General features: G+C 44.2%; 3 non-coding genes across 3 annotated transcripts; all 3 read left to right on the top strand.

The window, feature by feature from the left end:
- Positions 1-2,635: 2,635 nt before the first annotated feature.
- Positions 2,636-2,799, top strand: LOC147088103 (U1 spliceosomal RNA). The gene has a single exon (XR_015075558.1). It is a non-coding gene; the product is annotated as a U1 spliceosomal RNA (small nuclear RNA).
- A 3,217-nt stretch (positions 2,800-6,016) lies between these two features.
- Positions 6,017-6,180, top strand: LOC147088102 (U1 spliceosomal RNA). Its single transcript, XR_015075567.1, has one exon. It is a non-coding gene; the product is annotated as a U1 spliceosomal RNA (small nuclear RNA).
- A 3,218-nt stretch (positions 6,181-9,398) lies between these two features.
- LOC147088101 (U1 spliceosomal RNA) lies at positions 9,399-9,557 on the top strand. The gene has a single exon (XR_015075461.1). It is a non-coding gene; the product is annotated as a U1 spliceosomal RNA (small nuclear RNA).
- The last annotated feature ends 15,192 nt before the right edge of the window (positions 9,558-24,749 follow it).

Below are 24,749 nucleotides of genomic sequence, written 5' to 3'. Positions count from 1 at the left end.
GGGATTGGGGGCAAGGTATTGACTTGGATAGAGAACTGGTTGGCGGACAGAAAGCAAAGATTTGGAATAAATGGGTCGTTTTCCGAGTGGCAGGCAGTGACTAGTGGGGTACCGCAAGGTTCGGTCCTAGGACCCCAGCTGTTTACAATATATATTAATGATCTGGACGAGGGAATTGGATGTAATATCTCCAAATTTGCAGACGACACAAAGCTGGGGGGGAGGGTATGCTTTGAGGAGGATGTCGTGAAACTCCAGCACGATTTGGACAGGCTGGGTGATTGGACAGAAACATGGCAAATGCACTATAATGTGGATAAATGTAAGGTTATCAACTTTGGTGGCAAAAACAGGAAGGCAGATTAATATTTGAATGGTAATAGATTGGGAGAAGGGGAAGTGCAAAGAGACCTGGGTGTTCTTGTACACCAGCCGCTGAAGGTAAGCATGCAGGTGCAGCAGGCGGTTAAGAAGGCAAATGGTATGTTGGCCTTCATAGCAAGAGGGTTCGAGTACAAGAACAACGATGTCTTGCTGCAGTTGTGCAGGGCCTTGGTGAGACCACACCTTGAGTATTGTGTGCAGTTTTGATCGCCTTACCTGAGGAAGGACGTTCTTGTCATGGAAGGAGTGCAGCGAAGATTCACCAGGCTGATACCTGGGATGGCAGGAATGACGTATGAGGAGAGATTGTGTCGATTGGGCTTATACTCACTGGAGTTTAGAAGATTGAGAGGGTATCTCATCGAAAACTATAAAATTCTGTCAGGCCTGGACAGACTAGATGCAGGAAGGATGTTTCTGACGGCCGGGGAGTCCAGAACCACGGGTCATAGTCTAAGGATAAGGGGTAAGCCATTTAGGACTGAAATGTGGAGGAATTTCTTCACCCAGAGAGTGGTGAACCTATGGAATTCTCTGCCGCAGCGGGCGGTGGATGCCAGTTCATTAAGTATATTCAAGAAAGAGTTGGATATATTTCTTAAGTCTAAAGTGATCAAGGGATATGGGGAGAAGGCAGGGACCGGGTCCTGAATTTGGATGATCAGCCATGATCTAATTGAATGACGGAGCAGGCTCGAAGGGCCAAAAGGCCTACTGCTGCTCCTATCTTCTATGTATGTATCTATGTATGTATTGGTTGTAGTGTGTATTGGTTGGAGGTTACAGGGAAAGGGAGGGGCGAGCCCGTGGAGGGATTTGAGAACAAGAGAATTTTTAAATCGAGGCGTTGCTGGACCGTGACCCAATGCAGGTGAGCGAGCACAGGGGGTGATGGGTGAGCGAGACTTGGTGCGAGTCCCGATACGGGCAGCAGGATATTTGGAGAAGTAACCCTTTTCTGTTACTTCTTTATGTATTAATGAGTGCGCGTGGTTAGAGCCATGTGGCCCATTGAGCCGCAATAATCTATCTATCGCAGCCTTGAATATACTCAAACACTCAGAATTCACAACCCTCTGAGTCAGTGAATTCCAAAGATGCACAACCCTCTGAGTGGAGAAATTCCTCCTCATCTCAGCCTTAAATGGCCTAACCCTTATCCTGAGTCTATGCCCCCAAGTTTTAGGCACTCCACCCAAGGGTAACAACCTCTCAGCATCTACCCGTTCAATCCCTTTCAGAATCTTGTCTGGTTCAATGAGATCACCTCTCATTCTTCTAAACTCCCGAGAGTATATCACCATCTCTCATCATAGGACAGCCCTCTCATGTTGTATGCTCAGGAAGACGCCACGGTTATTCGAATGTCCTGGTGATATTCCCTGCTACATGACATCATTTTGATTTAAGGCAAGACTGAAAAGGAACAGGAGAAAGCCTTACTGCAAGCACTGACCATGCTGGAGGAAGTTAGGATTGCTGCACTGTTGGCTCGAATACTTCAATATTTCCGGTGTCTCCCTTACATATAACAAGATCAAGGGACATTTATTATCCACCTCCGTCCCTAAGCTCTTAATGTGGCTTTTCCTTATATCATTTAATCAGTATGATTATAATGAATGATCATACTGAAAGAGTGAGAAAAATTGCAAACGACAACAACAACTTGTATTTATATAGCGCCTTTAACATAGTTAAAACGTCCCAAGACACTTCACAGGACTAGAATAAGAAACAATGTGAAACACACTCAAACAGAAGGAGGTAGGTTTATTGGTGAAACATTTCAACCACAGCGAGTGAATGTGACAAGTGATGAAGACTTCATGGGCCAAAACCTCACGTTGTCCCTATCGGTCTTTATGGGCAAAACTTGAAAATTGCTTTTTCAAACACATCAGATTCCGAATTATTGTTCATGTGAAGATAAGACAAACTTCAGATTATTACTTCAGATGCAATACATATAAGGAGAGATTTATTTCCAGAAAACTTTCCATGGCCTGAAGAAAAGTTACTGAGGGAGCGTTCGTTTCCTTTTAATGACAATAGGCAACTATGCATATCCGGCTCTTTGTTATTGCAGAGTTTCGTCAAAGGGTATATCATTATATACTGCAATATTTTAGCAGAATCGACATGAGAAAACAGCAGCACTTTCTGAATGAAGGGGAATTTTGATTTAAAAAATGTGTCATCGAGACAGTAAGAGGCAGTGAATGATGTGGCGAGCCAATGTATGGAAAGCATCTTTACTTGGCAGTGGAGAGACCATGATTATGAAAGTGGTTCTCCCAGGCTGAGGCTAGTCCATCGTACTTTGGGTGTGCTGACGCATGCGATGTCCTCAAATGCGGGTTACTCGACTGTAAAATTTGTGGTAGTGGTGGACTGCATTCGCGCTCTCTCCTGGCTTTACAATTAAAGTTATATTTTCAACTAAGCTCTCAAATGCGCTGTTATTTTGCTTTCAATTTTAACTTTGCTTTATTCCCGACAGAGAGAGTTGTGATGCAAAAGAGCCTTTCTCCAAAACACAGCCTTTTCAAATTGACTCATAAGCGAATCCCAAAGCTCACATTTCAATTTCTCTCCACGCTCACGTTGATATTCATCCTTACAACTAATAAATTACATATTTTGCGCAAGAAATCTAAAATAATTCACTTACAAGTCCACACCGCGTACCACCAGATGTTCAAATCTGCCTGACAACTCTGCACTTTGGCCAAATGTTTAACCTTGTTAACTACAGAAACAATGATACAGCACAGAAACACGTCATTCGGCCCATCGTTCCTCTGCTGGCTCTTTCAAAGGGCTATCCAATTAATCATACTCCTCTGTTCTTTCACCAAATCCCTGCAATTATTTTACCTTCAAAAATTACCCAAATTACCTTTTCAACATTACTATTCAATTAGCTTTAACCACCCTTTCAGGCAGAGCATTGCAGGCACTCACAACAATTTTCTGCATCACTTTTTTCACCTTCTCGAGGGGGAGGTGGGGAAACATCCTACTGGTTCTTTTGCAAATTTTCTTAAATCTGTTGCCCCTGTAAATGACACTGGAAACAGTTTCTCCTTATTGACTTGTTATCTTGTATTTATATGGCACCATTAATGTAGTAAAACGTACCAAGCCACTCCATAGGAGTGTTATCAAACAAAATTTCACACCCTGGGTCACAAGAAGATGTTAGGACGTAAAAACAGAAAATGCTGGAAATACTCAGCAGGTCAGGCAGCATCTGTGGAGAGAGAAAAACAGGGTTAACGTTTCAGGTCGATGACCCTTCGTCAGAACTGTATTACAGTTTAATTCACTGCCACTTCACTTTTAAGAATGCCCACATTGAAGAATTTCTGCTCCTTGCTCGAAAAACTCTGTTACTCATTCCAAAGATGCTGCCTGACTTGCTGTGTATTTGGAGCATTTTGTTTATTTTTTTCAGATTTCCAGCATCCGCAGTATTTTGCTTTTGTATTTGAGATATTAAGACAGATGACCAAAAGCTTGGTTGAAAAGTTATGTTTTACGAAGCGTCTTAAAGGAGGAGAGACAGAGAAGTGACGCAGTTTCGGGAGGGAGTTCCTGATTTTAGTGCCTAGGAAGCTGAAAGCACGCCCGTCAACGGCGAAGAAAATAAAATAGGAATACGCAAGAGGCCCGAATTGCAGGAGCACAGAGATCAAAGGCAACTTGAGGCAAAATTGTTTATGTAGCGTATGGATAGCATCTGGAATTCACTGCCTGAAAGGGTGCTGGAGGCAGATTCAATTGTGGCTTTCAAAAGGGAATTGGATATGGACGTGAAAGGAAGATATTTACAGGGCTACGGGGAAAGGGTGGGGGAGGGAGACTAGCTGAAGTGCTGTTTCGGAGAGCCGGCAGAATCTCGGCAGGCCGAATGGCCTCCTTCTGTGCTGCAACCATTCTATTATATGATCTCGGAGAGTTGTAGGCAATGGTCCATCTAATTTATGCTTTGGCCCGCCCGGCCCCGTCAACGGGCTGTGCGACCTATTCAAAAATCAGCACGTGCACGTTTTTTCTCTTTAAATGCCGACTCACCGGATGCACGGGCCCTGCAGCACGCTGCGTATCTGCGCCGCCTTGAAGTGCATATTGGTTGTAGTGTGTATTGGTTGGAGGTTACAGGGAAAGCGAGGGGTGAGCCCGTGGAGGGATTTGAACACAAGAGAATTTTAAAATCGAGGCTTTGCTGAACCGTGACCCAATGCAGGTGAGGGAGCACAGGGGGTGATGGGTGAACGAGTCTTGCTGCGAATCACGATATGGGCAGCAGGGTTTTTGGAGAAGTAACACTTTTCTGTTACTTCTTTATGTATTGATGAGTGCGTGTGGTTAGAGCCATGTGGCCCATTGAGCCGTAATAATCTATCTATCTCTGCCTTTAATATACTCAAACACTCAGCATTCTCATCCCTCTGGGGTAGAGAATTCCAAAGATGCACAACCCTCCGAGAGAATAAATTCCTCCTCATCTCAGTCTTAAATGGCCTAACCCTTATCCTGAGTCTATGCCCCCAAGTTCTAGGCACTCCAGCCAAGGGAAACAACCTCTCAGCATCTACCCTTTCAATCCCTTTCAGAATCTTGTCTCGTTCAATGAGATCACCTCTCATTCTTCTAAACTCCCGAGAGTATATCACCACCTCTCATCATAGGACAGCCCTCTCATGTTGTATGCTCAGGAACACGCCAGTTATTAGAATGTCCTGGTGATATTCCCTGCTACAGGACATCATTTTGATTTAAGGCAAGTCTGAAATGAAACAGGAGAAAGCCTTACTGGAAGCACTGACCATGCTGGAGGAAGTTAGGATTGCTGCACTGTTGGCTCGAATACTTCAATATTTCCGGTGTCTCCCTTACATATAACAAGATAAAGGGACATTTATTATCCACCTCCGTCTCTAAGCTCTTAATGTGGCTTTTCCTTATATCATTTAATCACAAAGATTATACTGAATTATCAGACTGAAAAGAGTGAGAAAGATTGCAAATGACAACAACAACTTGTATTTATATAGCGCCATTAACATTGTTAAAACGTCCCAAGACACTTCACAGGACTATTATAAGACAACAATGTGAAACCCACTTAAACAAAAGAAGGTAGGTTTATTGGTCAATTATTTCAACCACAGTGAGTGAATGTGACAAGTGATGAAGACTTGATCGGCCAAAACCTCACTATGTCCCTATCGGTCTTTTTGGGCAAAAGTTGAAACTTGCTTTTTTAATCACATCAGATTCCGAATGATTGTTCATATGAAGATATGACAAATATTTACTTCAGATGCAATACATATAAGGAGAGATTTATTTCCCGAACACTTTCTATGGCCTGAAGAAAAGTTACTGAGGGAGAGTTCGTTTCCTTTTAAGGGTGATATGCAAATATGCTTGTCCGGCTCTTTATTATTGCAGCGATTTGTCAAAGGGCATATCATTATATATTGCAATATTTTAGCGGAATCGACATGAGAAAACAACAGCACTCTTTGAATGAAGGGGGAATTTTGATTTAAAAAATGAGTCATTGAGACAGTAAGAGGCAGTGAATGATGTGGCGAGGCAATGTGTGCCGATGGAAATTATACTTACCTGGCAGTGGAGAAACCATGATCATGAAGATGGTTTTACCACGATGAGGTTAGTCCATTGCACTTCGGGTGTGCTGATGCCTGCGATGTCTTCAAATGCGGGATACTCGGCTGCAAAATCTGTGGTAGTGCAGGACTGCGTTCGCGCTCTCACCTGGCTTTATAATTAAAAGTTAGATTTTCAACTAGCTCTCAAATGCAGTGTTGTTCTGCTTGTAATATTTTGCTTTATTCTCCACAGGGTGAGCTGCGATACAAAAGGGCCTTTCTCCAAAACACAGCCTATTCAAATTGACTCATAAGCGATTCCCAAAGCTCACATTTCCATTTCTCTCTACGCTCACGTTCATATTCATCCTTACAACTAAGCAAATACATATTTTGCACAAAAGATCAAAAATTATTCAGACTTACATGTCCACACCGCGTACAACCAGATTTTCAAATCTGCCTGCCAACTCTACACTTTGGCCACATGTTTATCCTTGTTAGCTACAGAAACAATGATGCAGCACAGAACCAGGACATTCGGCCCATCGTACCTTTGCTGGCTCTTTCAAAGGGCTATCCAATTAATCATACTCCTCTGTTCATTCACCAAATCCCTGCAATTATTTTACCTTCAAATATTATCCATATTACCTTTTCAACATTACTATTCAATTTGCTTCAACCACCCTTTCAGGCAGAGCATTGCAGGCACTCACAACTATTTTCTGCATCACTTTTTTTCATCTTCACGAGGGGGAGGCGGGGAAACATCCGACTGGTTCTTTTGAAAATTTTCTTAAATCTGTTGTGCCTGTAACTGACACTGGAAACAGTTTCTCCTTATTGACTTGTTATCTTGTATTTATATAGCACCATTAATGTAGTTAAACGTCACAAAGGCACTCCACAGGAGCGTTATCAAACCAAATATCACACCCTGCCGCACAAGGAGATATTAGGACATAAAAACAGAAAATGCTGGAAATACTCAGCAGATCAGGCAGCATCTGTTGAGCGAGAAAACAGGGTTAACTTTTCAGGTCGATGACCCTTCGTCAGAACTGTATTAGTGTTTAATTTACTGCCAGTTCTCTTTTAAGAATGCCCACATTGATGAAGTTCTGCTCTTCTCACCAACAACTCTGTTACTCTCTCCACAGATGCTGCAGGACTTGCTGTGTATTTGCAGCATTTTCGGTTTTTACGTCAGATTTGCAGCATCCGCAGTATTTTGTTTTTGTATTTGAGATATTAGGGCAGATGACCAAAAGCGTGGTCGAAAAGTCAGGTTTTAAGGAGCATCTTAAAGGAGGAGAGGCAGAGAAGTGGCGCAGTTTCAGGAGGGAATTACTGATTTTAGGGCCAAGCAGCTGAAAGCATGCCCGTCAACGGTGAACCAAATAAAACAGTAATATGCAAGAGGCCCGAGTTGCAGGAGCACAGAGATCAAAGGCAACATTAGGGAACATTGATTATGTAGCGTGTGGATAGCTTTTGGAACTCACTGCCCGAAAGGGTGCTGGAGGAAGATTCAGTTGTGGGTTTCAAAACGGAATTGGATATGGACCTGAAAGGAAAAAAATTGCAGGGCTACGGGGAAAGGGTGGGGGAGTGGGACTAGCTGAAGTGCTGTTTCAGAGAGCTGACACGGGCTCCACAGGCCGAATGGCCTCCTTCTGTGCTGCAACCATTCTATTATATGATCTCGGAGAGTTGTAGGCAATGGTCCCTCTAATTTGTTTGTTTGGCCCGCCCGGCCCCGTCAACGGGCTGTGCGACCTATTCAGAAATCAGCACGTGCACGTATTTTCTCTTTAAATGCTGGCTCACCAGATGCACGGGGACTGCAGCGCGCTGCGTTTCTGCGCGGGCTTTAAGTGAGTATTGGTTGTAGTGTGTATTGGTTGGAGGTTACAGGCAAAGGGAGGGGCGAGCCCGTGAGGGATTTGAAAACAGTAGATTATTAAAATCGGGGCGTTGCTGGACTGTGACCCAATGCAGGTCAGCGAGCACAGGGGCTGATGGGTGAACGAGACTTGGTGCGAGTCACGATATGAGCAGCTTGGTTTTTGGAGAAGTAACCCTTTTCTGTTACTTCTTTATGTATTGATGTGTGTGTGTGGTTAGAGCCATGCGGCCCATTGAGCCATAATAATCTCTCTATCTCAGCATTGAATATACTCAAACACTCAGCATTCACATCCCCCTGGGGCATAGAATTCTAAAGATGCACAACCCTCTTAGTGAAGAAATTCCTCCTCATCTCGGTCTTAAATGGCCTAACCCTTACCCTGAGACTATGCCCCCAACTTCTAGACACTCCAGCCAAGGGAAACAATCTCTCAGCATCTACACTTTCAATACCTTTCAGAATCTTGTATGGTTCAATGAAATCACCTCTCATTCTTCTAAACTCCCGAGAGCATAGGCCCATCACTCATCATAGGACAGCCCTCTCCTGCTGTTTGCTCAGGAAAACTCCACGGTTATTAGAATGTCCTGATGATATTCCCTGCTACAGGACATCTTTTTGGTTTAAGGCAAGACTGAAATGGAACAGGAGAAAGCCTTACTGCAAGCACTGACCATGCTGGAGGAAGTTAGGATTGCTGCACTGTTGCCTCGAATACTTCAATATTTCCGGTGTTTCCCTTACATATAACAACATAAAGGGACATTTATTAACCACCTCCGTCTCTAAGCTGTTAATGTGGCTTTTCCTTATATCATTTAACGACTATGCTTATACTGAATGATCATACTGAAAAGAGTGAGAAAGATTACAAACGACAACAACAACTTGTATTTATATAGCGCCTTTAAAATAGTTAAAACGTCCCAAGACACTTCACAGGACTATTATAAGACAACAATGTGAAACCCGCTTAGACAAAAGAATGTAGGTTTATTGGTGAAACATTTCAACCAGTGTGAGTGAATGTGACAAGTGATGAAGACTTGATGGGCCAGAACCTCACTATGTCCCTGTCGGTCTTTATGGGCAAAAGTTGAAAATTGCTTTTTCAAACACATCAGATTCTGAATTATTGTTCATGTGAAGATATGACAAATATTTACTGCAGATGCAATACATATAAGGAGAGACTTATTTCCAGAAAACATTCCGTGGCCTGAATAATAGATACTGAGGGAGCATTCGTTTCCTTTTCAGGGCAACATGCAAATATAAATGCCTGGCTCTTAATTATTGCAGCGTTATGTCAAAGGGTATATCATTATATAATGCAATATTTTAGCAGAATCGACATGAGAAAACAGCAGCACTTCCTGAATGAAGGGGGAATTTTGGTTAAAAAAAATTAATCGTTGAGACGGTAAGAGGCAGTGAATGATGTGGCAAGGCAATGTGTGCCAATGGAAAGCATACTTACCTGGCAGGGGAGAGTGACCATGATCATGAAGGTGATTTTTACAGGACGAGTCTAGCCCATGCATTTCGGGTGTGCTGACGCCTGCGATGTCCTCAAATGCGGGATACTCGACTGCAAAATTTGTGATAGTGAATACTGCGTTCCTGCTCCCCCCTGGCTTTACAATTAAAGTTAGGCTTTCAACTAAGTTCTCAAATGCACTGTTATTTTGCGTTCAATGTTAACTTTGCTTTATTCCCGGCAGAGGGAGCTGTGATACAAAAGGGCCTTTCTCCAAAACACAGCCTATTCAAATTGACTCATCAGCGATTCCCAAAGCTCACATTTCAATTTCTCTCTACGTTCACATTGATATACATCCTTACAACTAAGAAATTACATATTTTGCACAAAAAATCAAAAATTATTTGCACTTACAAGTCCAAACCGCGTACAACCCGAATTTCAAATCTGCCTGCCGAATCTGCACTTTGGCAAAATGTATAACCTTGTTAACTACAGAAACAATGAAACAGCACAGAACCAGGTCATTCTGCCCAACCTACCTCTGCTGCCTGTTTCAAAGGGCTATCCAATTAATCATATTCCTCTGTTCTTTCACTAAATCCCTGCATTTATTTTCCCTTCAAATATTATCCAAATTTACTTTTCCACATTACTATTCAATTTCTTCCACCACCCTTTCAGGCAGAGCATTGCAGGCACTCACAACAATTTGCTGCATCACTTTTCTGCACCTTCTCGAGGGCGAGGCGGGGAAACATCCTACTGGTTCTTTTGCAAATTTTCTTAATTCTGATGCCCCTGTAACTGACACTGGAAACAGTTCCTCCTTATTGACTTGTTATCGTGTATTTATATAGCACCATTAATGTAGTAAAGCGTCCCAAGGCACTCCACAGGAGCGTAATCAAACACAATTTCACACCCTGCCGCACAAGAAGTTATTAGGGCATAAAAACAGAAAATGCTGGAAATACTCAGCAGGTCATGCAGCATCTGTGGAGAGAGAAAAACAGGGTTAACTTTTCAGGTCGATGACCCTTCGTCAGAACTGTATTACTGTTTAATTTACTGCCAGTTCTGTTTTAAGAATGCCCACATTGATGAAGTTCTGCTGTTCTCTCCAACAACTCTGTTACGCTCTCCACAGATGCTGCAGGACTTGTTGTGTATTTGCTGCATTTTCGGTTTTTATTTCAGAATTCCAGCATCCGCAGTATTTTGCTTTTGTATTTCAGATTTTAGGATACATGCCCAAAAGCTTGGTCGAAAAATTAGGTTTTAAGGAGCGTCTTAAAGGAGGACAGACAGAGAAGTGGCGCAGTTTCGGGAGGGAATTCCTGATTTTAGGGCCTAGGCAGCTGAAAGCACACCCGTCAAAGCTGAAGCAAATAAAATAGGTATACACAAAATAGGAGCACAGAGATCAAAGGCAACATGAGGGAAAATTGTTTATGTATCGTGTGGATAGCATCTGGAATTCACTGCCTGAAAGGGTGCTGCAGGCAGATTCATTTGTGGCTTTCAAAAGGGAATTCGATATGGACCTGAAAGGAAAAAAAATGCAGGGCTACGGGGAAAGGGTGGGGGTGTGGGAATAGCGGAAGTGCTGTTTCAGAGAGCCGGCACGGTCTCGACAGGCCGAATGTCCTCCTTCTGTGCTGCAACCATTCTATTATATGATCTCGGGGAGTTATAGGCAATGGTCCCTCTAATTTGTTGCTTTGTCCCGCCCGGCCCATGAACGGGCTGTGCGACCTATTCAAAATTCAGCACATGCACGTTTTTTCTCTTTAAATGCCGGATCGCCAAATGCACGTGACCTGCAGCGCGCTGCGTTTCTGCATGGCCTTGAAGTGTGTACTGGTTGTACTCTGTGTGTTGGTTGGAGTTTCCAAGGAAAAGGAGGGGCGAGCCCGTGGAGAGATTTGAAAACAAGAGAATTTTGAAATCGAGGTGTTGCTGGACCGTAACCTAATGCAGGACAGCGAGCACAGTGGGTGGTCGGTGAACGAAACTTGGTGCGAGTCATGATACCGGCAGCAGGATTTTTAGAGAAGTAAACCTTTTCCATTACTTCTTTATGTATTGATGAGTGTGTGTGGTTAGAGCCATGTGGCCCATTGAGCCGTAATACTCTATCTATCTCAGCCTTGAATATACGCAAACACTCAGCATTCACATCCCTCTGGGGCAGAGTACTCCAAAGATGCACAATCCTCTGAGTGAAGAAATTCCTCCTCATCTCGGTCTTAAATGGCCTAACCCTTATCCTGAGACTATGCCCCCAAGTTCTAGACACTCCAGCCAAGGGAAACAACCTCTCAGCATTTACCCTTTCAATCCCTTTCAGAATCTTGTATGGTTCAATGAGATCAGCTTTCATTCTTCTAAACTCCCGAGGGTATAGGCCCATCTCTCATCATAGGACAGCCCTCTCATGTTGTTTGCTCAGGAAAACGCCACGTTTATTAGAATGTCCTGGTGATTTTCCCTGCGACAGGATATCATTTTGATTTAAGGCAAGACTGAAATGGAACAGGAGCAAGCCTTACTGGAAGCAATGACCATGCTGGACGAAGTTATTGCGGCACTGGAGCTGCGATTGGATGCATAGTGGAGCGTTCACGATGCTCAGGGAATCGTGAATAGCACGTTTACGGAGTTGGACGCACCGCAGGTAGACTTTGGACAGGAAGAAAGGGAATGGGTTACCAACAGGCAGAGTACTAGGCCCAGGCAGGTAGTGCAGGGGTCCTCTGTGGCCATCCCCCTCTCCAACAGATGCACCACTTTGAGTACAGTTGGGGGGGATGGCTTATCAGAGGATGGCAGCAGCAGCCAACTTCCTGGCACCAGGGTTGGATCTGCTGCAGAGAATGGAATGAAAAGAGGGGTAGAGCTATAGTAATAGGGGATTCTATTGTAAGGGGAATAGATAGTCGTTTCTGCGGCCGCAAACGAGACTCCAGGTTGGTGTGTTGCCTCCCTGGTGCAAGGGTCAAGGATGTCTCCGAGCGGTTGCAGAACATCTTGGCAGGGGAGGGTGAACAGCCAGTTGTTGTGGTGCATATAGGCACCAAGGATATAGTTAAAAAGCGGGATGATGTCCTAAAAGCGTAATATAGGGAGTTAGGAGATTAGGATTGCTACCAGCGCCACGTGCTAGTCAGAGTATAAATAGAAGGATACTTCAGATGAATACGTGGCTAGAGGAATGGTGCCAGGGAGAGGGATTCATGTTCCTGGGATATTGGATCCGTTTCTGGGGGAGGTGGGGCCAGTTCAAACCAACGGTTTGCACCTGGGCAGGGCTGGAACCAATGTCCTAGGGAGAGTCTTTGCTAGTGCTGTGGGGGAGGGGTTAACCTAAAATGGCAGGGGGGTGGGTACCTGAGCAGGAAGACAGAGGAATGGGAAACAAGATCAAAAGCAAAAGACAGGAAGGAGAAAAAAAAAGTGGCAGCCAGAGAAATCAACGGTTTAAACCAAACGTGGCCACATTAAATAATAATTCTAATAGGCCTAAGAGCGTTAAAAAAACACGACTGATGGCTTTATGATCTTCATAAAACACTGGTTAGCCTCAGCTGGAGTATTGCATTCAAATATGGGCATACACTTTGGGAAGGATGGCAAGGCCTTGGAGAGGGCTCAGAGAAGATTTACGAGAATGCTACCAGGGTTAAGGGATTTCAGTTATTTGGAGAAATTGGATAGCCTGGTATTGTTCTCCTTAGAGCAGAGAGGATTAACAAAATAATATAAGAACATAAACACTTAAGAAGTAAGAGCAGTATTAGACCATACGACCCCTGGAGCCTGCTCCGTCATGCAATAAGAGCATGGCAGATCATTGACCTCAAGTCATCTTTCCCGCCCGATCGCCTTATCCCTTGATTCTCAGAGGGTCCAAAAATATATCTATCTCAACCTTGAATATAATCAGAGACTCAGCATTCGCAGCCCTCTGGGGCAGCGAATTATAAAGATTCACAACTTTTTGAGTGAAAAAATTCCTCCTCATCTCAGTCTCAAATGGACTACCCATTAACCTGAGACTATGCCCCCTTATTCCAAACACTTCAGCCAGTGGAATACCCCTCTCAGCATCTACCCTGTCAATCCCCTTCTGAATCTTTATTGTTTCAAGAGATCACCTTCATTCTTCTAAACTCCAGAGAGCATAGGCCCATTCTACACAATCTCTCATCATATGGCAGCACCCTCATCCCAGGAATCAATTTAGTGAACCTATGTTGCACCGCCTCCAAGGCAAGTATATCCTTCCTTTGATAAGGAGACCAGAACTGTGCACAGTACTCCAGGTGTGGTCTCACCAAGGCCCTGTACAATGGTATCAATACTTCCTTATCTTATACTCGAAACCCCTTGCAATAAAGGCCACTATGCCAATTGCCTTCCTTATTGCTTGCTGTACCTGCATGCTAACTTTCTGTGTTTCTTGCATGAGGACACCCACATCTCTCTGAACACCAACATTTGAAAGTTTCTCACCATTTAAAAAATATTCTGTTTTTCTATTATTCCTACCAAAGTGAATAACCTCTCATTTCTCTACATTATACTCCATCAGTCAACTTACTGCCCACTCACTTAGTCTATCTATACCCCATTGCTTCCTCTTTGTGTTCTCCTCACAGCTTACTGTCCCACCCTGCTTTGTGTCATCAGCAAACTTGGATACGTTATTTTCGGTCCCTTCATCTAGATTATTAATATAAATTGTAAATAGTTGAGGCCCCAACACTGCTCCTTGCGATACCCCACGAGTTACTTCCTGCTAACCTGAAAAAGGTCCGTTTAGACGTACTCTCTTTTTTCTATCCATTAACCAATCCTCTATCCATGCTACTAAATTACCCCCAAGCCATCAGCCCTAATCTTGTGTAATACACTTTTATATGGCAACTTATCGAATGCCTTTTGTCAATCCAAATATACTATATGCACTGGTTCGCTTTTATCTACTCTGGTAGTTACATACTCCAAAAACTATAATAATTTTGTCAAAAATTATTTCCCTTTCATAAAACCATGTTGTCTTTGCCGAATAAAGTTATGATTTTCTAAGTGACTTGATACCACTTCCTTAACAATGGATTCCAGCATTTTTCCGACAACGGATGTCAGGCTAACTGACCTGTGGTTCCCTGTTGTTTCTCTCCATCTTTCCTTGAATAGCAGTGTTACATTTGCGACCTTCCGATCCGCTGGAACCTTTCGAGAGTCTAGGCAATATTGAAATATCAAAACCAATGCATCCACTATCTCTTCAGCCACCGCTTTTAGAACCTTGGATGTAGGCCGTCAGTTGTAGGGGATTTGTCGGATTTTACACCCGCAGTTTCACTTGTACTTTTTCTCTACTTATAGTAATTAAGTTAAGTTCCTGACCCTCATTACACCATTAGTTCCCCGCGATTTTCGGTGTGCTTTGTGTGTCTTCTACTGTGAAGACAGATACAAAATATTTGTTAAAGTTTCTGCCATTTCCTTATTCCCCATAATAATTTCTCCTGTCTCAACCTCTAAGCCATCGATTACTTGAGATAATCTTTCACTTTGTACATACTTGTAGGAACTCTTACAATCTGCTTTTCTATTTCTTGCTAGTTTTCTCATATTCTAATTTTTCCCTTTTTATCTAACTTTTGGTCAACATCTGCTGGTTTCTGACACTCTCCCAATCCTCAGGCTTACTGTTAATATTTGCAACATTATGAGCTTCTTCTTTCAATCTAATGCTATCCTTAACTTTTTTAATTAGCCACGGTTGGATCACTTTTCCAGTGGAGTTTATGTTTCACAATGGAATGTATCTTGTTGAGAATTATGAAATATTTCGTTAAGTGCTAGACACTGCTTATCTAATGGCATACATTTTCCCAATCTACCTCTACCTCTCACCCCTCATAGTTACGTAATTGGTTTTATTTAAGTTTAAAACTCTAGTTTCCGATTCAGGCAAATCCATCTCAAAAGTAATGTAAAATTCCATCATATTATGATCACTCTGCCCCACAGAATCCTTTATTATGAGACAGCTTATTAACCCTGTCGCATTACACAATACAAGATCTAAAACAGTCTGGTCCCTGGTTGATTCCATAACATATTATTCTGGGAAACTGTCCCGAAAGCATTCCATGAACTCCTTCTCCAGACTACCTTTGCTAATTTGATTTCCCCAGTCTATATGAAGATTACCATCCCTCAATATCATTGCATTACATTTGTTGCAAGCTCCTACTATTTCTTGATTAATATTCTGTCCAACGGTATTGCTACTCCTATGTGGCCTAAATGTTACACCTACGGGTGTTTACTGTCCCTTGTTATTCCTTATCTCCACCCATACTTAATCTACTTTCTGATCTTCTGAGCCAAGTTACTTTCTCACTACTTTCCTTATGCCATCTTGAAATTAGGAGGGCCATTCCCCCTCCGTTTCCCCTCTGGCTGTCTTTTAGAAACGTCAATTATGCTGGAACATTTAGTTCCCAACATTAGCCACCATGCAACCATATCTCTGTAATGGCTATTAGAGCAAACCCATTTATCTCTGTTTGTGCCATTAATTCGTCTATCTTGTTACGAATCTTTCACGCATTCAGATAAAGAAGGTTTATTTTAATTTTTGACCACTATTCCCAGCTTTGAACTTATTCTCTTCTGCAGTGGTACCATTAAATTCTGTCCCTTCCTGTTACATTATGCTTATTTTTACCCAATCACTACATTGCTGTGTGGCCTTGACTTTTCTCTTTAGATGTCCAAATTTCCCCACAACTCATCCTTCCCACTCCTTGTTTTAGTTTAAAGCCCTATCTACAACCCCAGTTATTCGATTCGCCAGGATGCTGGTCCCAGCCCGGTATAAGTGGAGCCCGTCCCAATGGAACAGATCTCTCATTCTTCAGTTCTGGTGCCTGTGTCCCATGAATTAAAACCGCTTTTCACACACCACTCTTTGAGCCACGCATTTAACTCTCAGATTGCTTGACCCTATGCCAATAAGGGTTGCTTCATAGAGATATGCATAATAATTAAGGGATTTGATAGAGCAGGTAGAGAAACTAATTCCTCTGACAAGTAACCAGACGTCATACATGTAATATATATTGCCACACAGATGTTTTTAAAGTGCGGGGACGCATTACCTAAAAAGGTAGTGGAGTCAGATTCGACAGCAACTTCAAACGGCAATTAGACATATGTTTGAAGGGAACTAATTCGCAGCGTTGTTGGAAAAACGCTGGGGTGTTGGATGAAATTGGTAAGCTCTTTCAAAGAGCCGGCACAGGCACGTCAGGCTGAATGGCCCCTGTTGTGCTGTAATATTCTATGATTTTAACCCCTCCATAATGATAAAGGCCGATGTGAGCTCTCCACTCACTCTACTTTTTCCTAGAGGGAAGAGGCCAAAAAATTCCCCAACTCTTCGTTTTCATTTCTCTGTTCTCGGATTGACCAGCCCAGAATTCTTCTCTTCACTCAGTTGTATCAGGTGCTCCTACTTCAGCATAGCCTTGGAACACAAAGGAAGATTAGAAAGATAAGGCTGCCAGTCCTTCTATCCTTCAATACAGCAAAACACTAGTTGCGGATGTAGCTCCATGGTAAGGTACTGTGTTCAATCCACACCATCTCCAAATGTTAATTTTTCCACCGTCGTTTTCTGCAAAATGTTGTTTGATGAATTCCAACATCCGAGGCCTCGGTTAAACGTTTCTTCCATTTCTTACAATCTATCAACCGTACCATGCTTACTGCCATTCTTGCGCCGCTATTACAGCCCGTTGTTTACCCAACTGGTTTTCCAACTGCTGTATATTAATATGAAACTGTCAGTGGTCCGACTCCATCTGGGGGTGCTGAAGAGCCTCTCTTAGGGTTTTTTGTGAACCATTTAATTTTCTGGTAAGATGTTCATTGTCTTTTGTTTAGGAGCCTACCTGACAGCAAGCCTCCTCAAGGTTCTGCATTGCAGTGCTGGCTTGAACTGTATTAATGCTCTGTTGCTGAATTATTGCTGTCGAAGCATCGACCAGGCACTGAAGAACATAAATCTTACTTTTTAACTCTACAGCCTCTTTTTCCCAGTTTGACTTCTCGCCCGTTAACGTTTTTGTTACCTCCGTTAACGTTAGATTCTCTTCTATCTGCCGTAGCTTGTCTTTTTCTAATTTATCCTGATTGTCCTCTGACTTGGTTTTAACATTTGATAGACATTATTCTACTAACAACTGTAACTGTACATTCCCGCACATCTTCATTAACCATTTCAAAGTCTGCAAAAATATTCTCACATGACATCTTGCTGTACGTAAAAGAGAAACAATATGTTAGATAACCTAACTTTCCACCAGGACTTTCGTTGATCAGACGAAAATCTAAGCAAAAATCCAAGCTCCTGCCTTATGTACAATAGATCTGGTTTCAGTAAAACATCACACCCCCACGTTGGCCACCAATCTGTAGCTTTCAGAAGCTCTTTATAATAATTTGTCCGTGACTACACAAACCACTCTGGATCCAGGTATATTGTGTATCAGTAAAACAGTCCATGTTAACACAAACCACTCTGGGTCCAGGTATATTGTGTATCAGTAAAACAGTCCATGATTACACAAACCACTCCGGGTCCAGGTATATTGTGTATCAGTATAATAGTCCATGGCTACACAAACCACACTGGGTTCAGTTATACTGGGTATCCGTAAAACAGTCCGTGACTACACAAACCACTCTGGGTTCAGGTATATTGTGCATCAGTAAAACAGTCCGTGACTACACCAACCACTCCGGGTCCAGGTACATTGTGTGTCAGTAAAACAGTCTGTGACGACACAAACCACTCCGGGTCCAGGTACATTGTGTATCAGTAAAACAGTCCATGGCTACACAAACCACTCTGGGTCCAGGTATATTGTGTGTAAGTAAACGAGGTTTATTAAGTATTAAACATCCAGTAGAAAGAAGTAAAACTTCACCAGACGATAGTCGCAGTCTGTTTCATGAAATCCGGCATTCCTTCTGAGTGACTGTGGCGCGGTCTCTTTACTCTCTTGCTCTGTTCTGTTGACTGAAGCTTCTCATCCTCTGGTGTTGCGCTGCTTCCAGTGTTCAATAGCTGTTCCTTTGTACCTTTCTTACCCCTTCAAAATACATAGCAACTTGCAGCTGCTTGGGCTGTGTCACCATTCTGACCTTCACAAGTACGGTCTATGATTACCTCCCCTTTTCTTAACAATGATCTGATGACCTCGTTAGTTCCACTCAGCCTCTTTCTGTGCATTACAAATTAACCTTATCTAAGAACTTCACTTTACAGAACATCCTTGAGGTGTTTTGTAAAGAGTTTATTTTTCTGCTGCTTAAAATGAAGGCTCCAACTCCATTCTCTCTCCTATAGCTCTTATCACTTCCCCATAACATTACCGAAACCCATGTCCCTGACAGTCACCGTGTTTCTTTAGCACTGCATTCCATACTTCAGTCATTTCAAACAGAGGTTTTTAGTCAGGTTGGCATAATTTTCCCATCCTGCTTTGGTCTCAGCCATTCGCCAGTTACACAGGCATTTTAGGTTTTTAACATACAATTTCACATTTTATAGTTATATAAAAATGGTTGTAGAATGTTAATAATGTTTACTAAATCCTACAGGTAAACTCTATCGTACAGGAGACAGAAATTGAAAGACTGAAGCAGTTACAGACAGGGATAGACAGATTCAGAGGTATAGACAGGCAGGGAGAGAGAGAGACAGATGGCCAGGGACAGAGGGAGGCGGTCAGACATGCACAGAGAGAGAGACATGCAGAGACAAAAAGACAGAGAGAGAAAGACAGAGAGAGACGGGCCGAGCCAGAAGGCAGAGAAAAGAGGGGCCAAGACAAAGAGGCAAAGACAGCCAGACAGATGCAGTGAGAGACAGAGACATACAATGAAAGACAGAGGCAGTAACATGCAGAGGTAGACAGTGACAGGTACATAGACAGGCAGAGACACAGACATGGGCCGGGACAGAGAGAGGATGACAGCTAGAATAAAGACAGGCATAAACAAAGAATGATAGGGACAGAACTTCCTAGAGAGTCAGATAAAGACAGATAGACAAGAGACAAAGAGACAGAGTCAAACAGTGAAAGAAATGAGACAGAGACAGATGGAGGCAGAAAAAGAGAGCAGCCGCGACAGACAGAGACAGAATGACAGAGACGACTGATACAGCAAAAGAGACTGACAGAAACTGGAGGAGACGGAGACAGACAGAGAGAGACAAACGGACAGAGATAGACGGAGAGAGACAGAGAGACAGAGACAGACGCCGACAGAAACATAAGGACAGATGCAGACAGATAGAGACAGACAGATGCAGTGTCAGAGACTGGCAGAGAGAGGAAGAGAATGAGAGAGTCGGAGAGAGACACACGGACAGAGACAGATGGACAGAAAATCACAGATACAGATAAATAATGTTTATAGAATCATAGAGACACACAAAAATAGAGAAAGACTGGCAGAGACAGAAGGACAGATACAGACAGGGAAAGAGAAAGAGAACGACAGAAATAGGCAGAGGCAGAGATAGACAGAGAAAGGCCGTCAGATGGAGATGGACAGAAAGAGACAGTAGGGCAAAAACAAAGAGACAGAGACAGATGGAAAGAGAGAGATGGGCAGTGGTAGATGGAAAGAGTCAAACGGTCAGAGACAAAGTGTCAGAGGCCGTCCGAGAGACAGATAAATAGTCAGACACAGAGATAGACATAGAGACAGAAATACAGAGACAGGGAGAGAGAGGGAGACAGAAAGACCGAGGTAGAGACAGCCTGACAGAGACATAGAGACATAGACATATGGACAGATATAGATAAGTAGAGAGAGATCGACAGAGACAAAGAGACGGAGACAGGCAGAAAGTCAGAGACAGGCAGTGACAGACAGTTAAAGACAGAAACAGAGACAGAGCCAGACAGTGAGAGCAGGACACAGATAGTGACAGATGGACAGAGACTGAGAGACAGGGACAAAGACACTCTTAGAGAGAAATGCAGACAGACACAGAGAGTCGGGGAAAGGCAAAGGGACAGAGACTGAGACAGAGAAAAAGACCGACAGAGACATGGCAGAGTAAGCGACAGTAAATGACGGCAGGCAGAGACAGACAGGCAGACAGAGAAAGATGGAAAAGCAAGCATAGACAGCAATAAAGAGACAGAAACAAAGACTGTCCCAGATATATGCTGGTATGGAGAGAGAAACGCAGAGACAGATATACACAGACAAAAAGACAGAGACAGGATGGGCAGAGACAACGAAACAAAGACAGACAGACAGAGATATTGACAGACATGAAAAATACAGTGAAAGACAGAGGCAGTGACAGACAGGGATAGACAGTGACAGAGAAATAGACTGGCAGAGGCACAGACCGATGGGTAGCGACAGAGAGAGGCTGACAGACAGAGTAAGAGACAGGCAAAGACAAAGACAGACAGGTACAGACTTGAATAGAGAGACAGACAGACAAAGATGGACGGACAGAGAAAGGTGGAAGGAGACAGAAGGCCAGAGATACAGAGACCGAGACAGATGGAAAGAGAGGGTCTGGCAGAGGGTGAAGGGAAGAGACAGAAGGACAGAGACAGACGGAGAGTGCCAAAGAGACAGAGACAGCCCGAGAGACAGACAAAGAGATTGATACAGAGACAGACACAGAGAAAGACAGACAGAGACAGACAGATAGAGGCCGACAGACAGAGGGGCAGAGGCTGAGACAGACCGACAGAGCCAACGAGACAGAGACAGGCCGACAGAGTCAACGAGACAGAGACAGAAAGGCAGAGGCAAACAGTTAAAGACCGAGACAGAGAATGACAGTGACAGCGACAGAGGCAGATGTACAGAGGCAGACGGAGAGAGACAGAGACAGAGAATGCAACCGACAGAGACAGGGCAGAGACAGCGACAGAGAGTGACAGACAGAAAGCGACAGACAGAGAGAGACAGGATAGAAACAAAGACAGAGATAAAAACAGAGACAGCACTGATATGTCCAGGCACAGACAGAGATAGGCAGAGACAGACATGCAGAGACAGACAAAGAGTGACAGAGGTACATAAACAGAAGGACAGAGATAGGAAGGGCGAGACAGATTGACAGAGACAGATGGCCAGATACAGGCAGATAGACAGACAGACAGAGACAGACAGAAAGCGAAAGACAAAGGGAGAGTCAGATAGATAGAGGCAGATACAGATTGAGGCCGACGGACAGAATCAGGCAGGAAGGGACAGATGGACAGAGACATCCGGACAGAGACAGATGGACAGAGACTGTTCGGTAGTGACCGACAGAGACAAACTGAGGCACAGAAAGAGACCTGCAGTGATAGGCAGAGAAAGAAGGACAGAGACAGACTGATGCAGCGAAAGAGACTGACAGAAACAGGAGGAGATGGAGACAGACAAAGAGAGACAAATGGACAGAGATAGAAGGAGAGAGGCAGACAGACAGAGACAGACGCCGACAGAAACAGAACGACAGATGCAGACGGATAGAGACAGAGAGATGCAGAGCCAGAGACCGGCACAGAGAGAAAGAGAAAGAGAGAGACAGAGCGAGACACACCGACAGAGACAGATGGACAGAGAATAAGAGACATGGATAAAAAAATGTTTATAGAATCATAGAGACGCACAAAAACAGAGAAAGACTGGCAGAGACAGAAGGACAGATACAGACAATGAAAGAGAAAGAGACCAACAGAAACAGGCAGAGAGAGAGATAGACAGAGAGAGACCGGCAGACAGAGATGGACGGAAAGAGGCAGATGGGCAAAGAGAAAGAGACAGAGACAGATGGGCAGTGGCAGATGGGAAGAGACAGACGGCCAGAGACAAAGCGACAGAGGTGGACCGAGAGGCAGACAAATAGACAGAAACTGAGATAGACAAAGAGACAGAAATACAGAGACAGAGAGGCAGAGGAAGACAGAAATACCGAGGTGGATACAGCCTGACAGAGACATACAGACAGAGACAGACGGAGAGGTATAGATAAATAGAGAGAGATCGACAGAGACAAAAAGATGGAGACAGACAGACAGTCAGAGACAGGCAGCGACCGAGAGTGAAATACAGAAACAGAGACAGAGACAGACAGTGACAGTGGGACACAGATAGTGACAGATGGACAGAGACTGACAGACAGGGACAAAGACAGACTTAGAGAGAAATGCAGACAGACACAGAGAGTCGGGCAAAGGCAGAAGGTCAGTGATTGAGACAGAGAAAGAGCACGACAGAGACACGGCAGCGTATGTGACCATTAATGACAGACAGACAGACAGAGAAAATGGAAAAGCAAGCATAAACATCAATACAGTGACGGAAACAAAGACTGGCCCAGATATATGCAGGCATGGACAGAGAAACGCAGAGACAGACATATACAGACAAATAGACAGAGACACGATGGGCAGAGACAAAGAGACAAAGACAGACAGACAGAGATATTGACAGACATAAAAGAGACAGTGAAAGACAGAGGCAGTGACAGACAGGGAGAGAGAGTGACAGAGAAATAGACTAGCAGAGGCACAGACAGATCGGTAGCGACAGAGAGAGGCTGACAGACAGAGTAAGAGACAGGCAAAGACAAAGACAGACAGGTACAGACTTAAATAGAGAGACAAACAGACAAGAGATGGTTGGACAGAGAAAGGGGGAAAGATACAGAAAGCCAGAGACACAGAGACAGAGGCAGACAGAGAAAGACAGTCGGGCACAGACAGATGGGAAGAGACAGAAGGACAAAGACAGATGGAAGGCGACAAAGAGACAGAGACAGCCCGAGAGACAGACAAAGAGAGTGATAAAGAGACAGATACAGAGAAAGACAGACAGAGACAGGCAGACAGAGACCAACTGACAGAGAGGCAGAGACTGAGACAGAACGATAGAGTCAACGAGACAGAGACAGACTGACAGAGTCAACGAGACAGAGACGGACAGGTAGAAGCAGACAGTTAAAGAGAGAGAGAGAGAAAGACAGATACATCGACAGAGGGAGCTGTAGAGAGACAGACGGAGAGAGACAGAGGCAGAGAATGCAACCGACAGAGACAGGGCAGAGACAGCGACAGAGAGTGACAGACAGACAGCGACAGAACGAGAGAGCCAGGATGAAAAAAAGACAGAGATAGAAACAGAGACAGCACTGGTAGAGGCTGGCACAGACAGACATAGGCAGAGACAGACATGCAGAGACAGACAAAGAGTGACAGAGGTACATAGACAGAAGGACAGAGATAGGAAAGGCAAGACAGATTGACAGAGTCAGATGGCCAGATACAGGCAGATAGACAGTGCAATCAACCACCACCTAGACCGAAGGGTGTTTTCATGCGGGATGGAGGGCACAAGCACAGTCACAACATTATAAATGAAATACAGCAGTTAGTTGTGTTTAATTTTTACAAAACGGGGGAAAAAAGTACACGTCTGGCAAAATCCAACAACATATGATGTTCAAAAAGAATAATGAAGAACAAAACCATCACCTGCCACGGGTGGTTAGGAAGGCAGTCCTTAAATCAGTTTTCCCCAAAAAACAATAAGCCAGGGTTACTTTACAGCTGGATCATTCTCAGCCAGTCCAGGGATCACATCAGGCTCTCAGAACTCAACAATATTCCACCCGGGTTCAACAGCAGGCCTCCCTGTGGCAGCTGCAAGCTGGGCCCCAACAGCAGTATTGGCTTTGTTTGGCTTTCTCCTCAGGTACTGGCCCTGTCCTGGCCCTCTCCTCAGGCACTGGCCCTCTCCTCAGGCACTGGCCCTCTCCTCAGGCACTGGCCCTCTCCTCAGGGGCTGGATCAGGCACTGGCCCTCTCCTCAGGCACTGGCGCTCTCCTCAGGCGCTGGCCCTCTCCTCAGGCACTGGCTCTCTCCTCAGGCACTGGCCCTCTCCTCAGGCACTGGCCCACTTCTCAGGCACTGGCCCTCTCCTCAGGCACTGGCTCTGTCCTCAGGCACTGGCCCGCTCCTCAGGCACTGGCCCTCTCCTCAGGCACTGGCCCACTTCTCAGGCACTGGCCCTCTCCTCAGGCACTGGCCCTCTTCTCAGGCACTGGCCCAGAAGGGATGCACTAGTTTGCCTTTTTAACTCCTGAGCTAATGGGTAGATTTGCCTCAGGTGTGTTGGAGGTTGGTGTGGCCTTCACCTGAATTGGAGTGAGAGGGGGACTTTGTCTCCATCTGGTGGCCACATGCCGTACATCCACCACAAACCGCCCCCAAAGCT

Source organism: Somniosus microcephalus, unplaced genomic scaffold (genome assembly GCF_052327205.1).
Source record: "Somniosus microcephalus isolate GS21.2 unplaced genomic scaffold, FLI_Smic_1.0 unresolved_chr5, whole genome shotgun sequence".
Taxonomy (NCBI): domain Eukaryota; kingdom Metazoa; phylum Chordata; class Chondrichthyes; order Squaliformes; family Somniosidae; genus Somniosus; species Somniosus microcephalus.
This window is presented reverse-complemented; position numbering and strand designations above follow the sequence as displayed.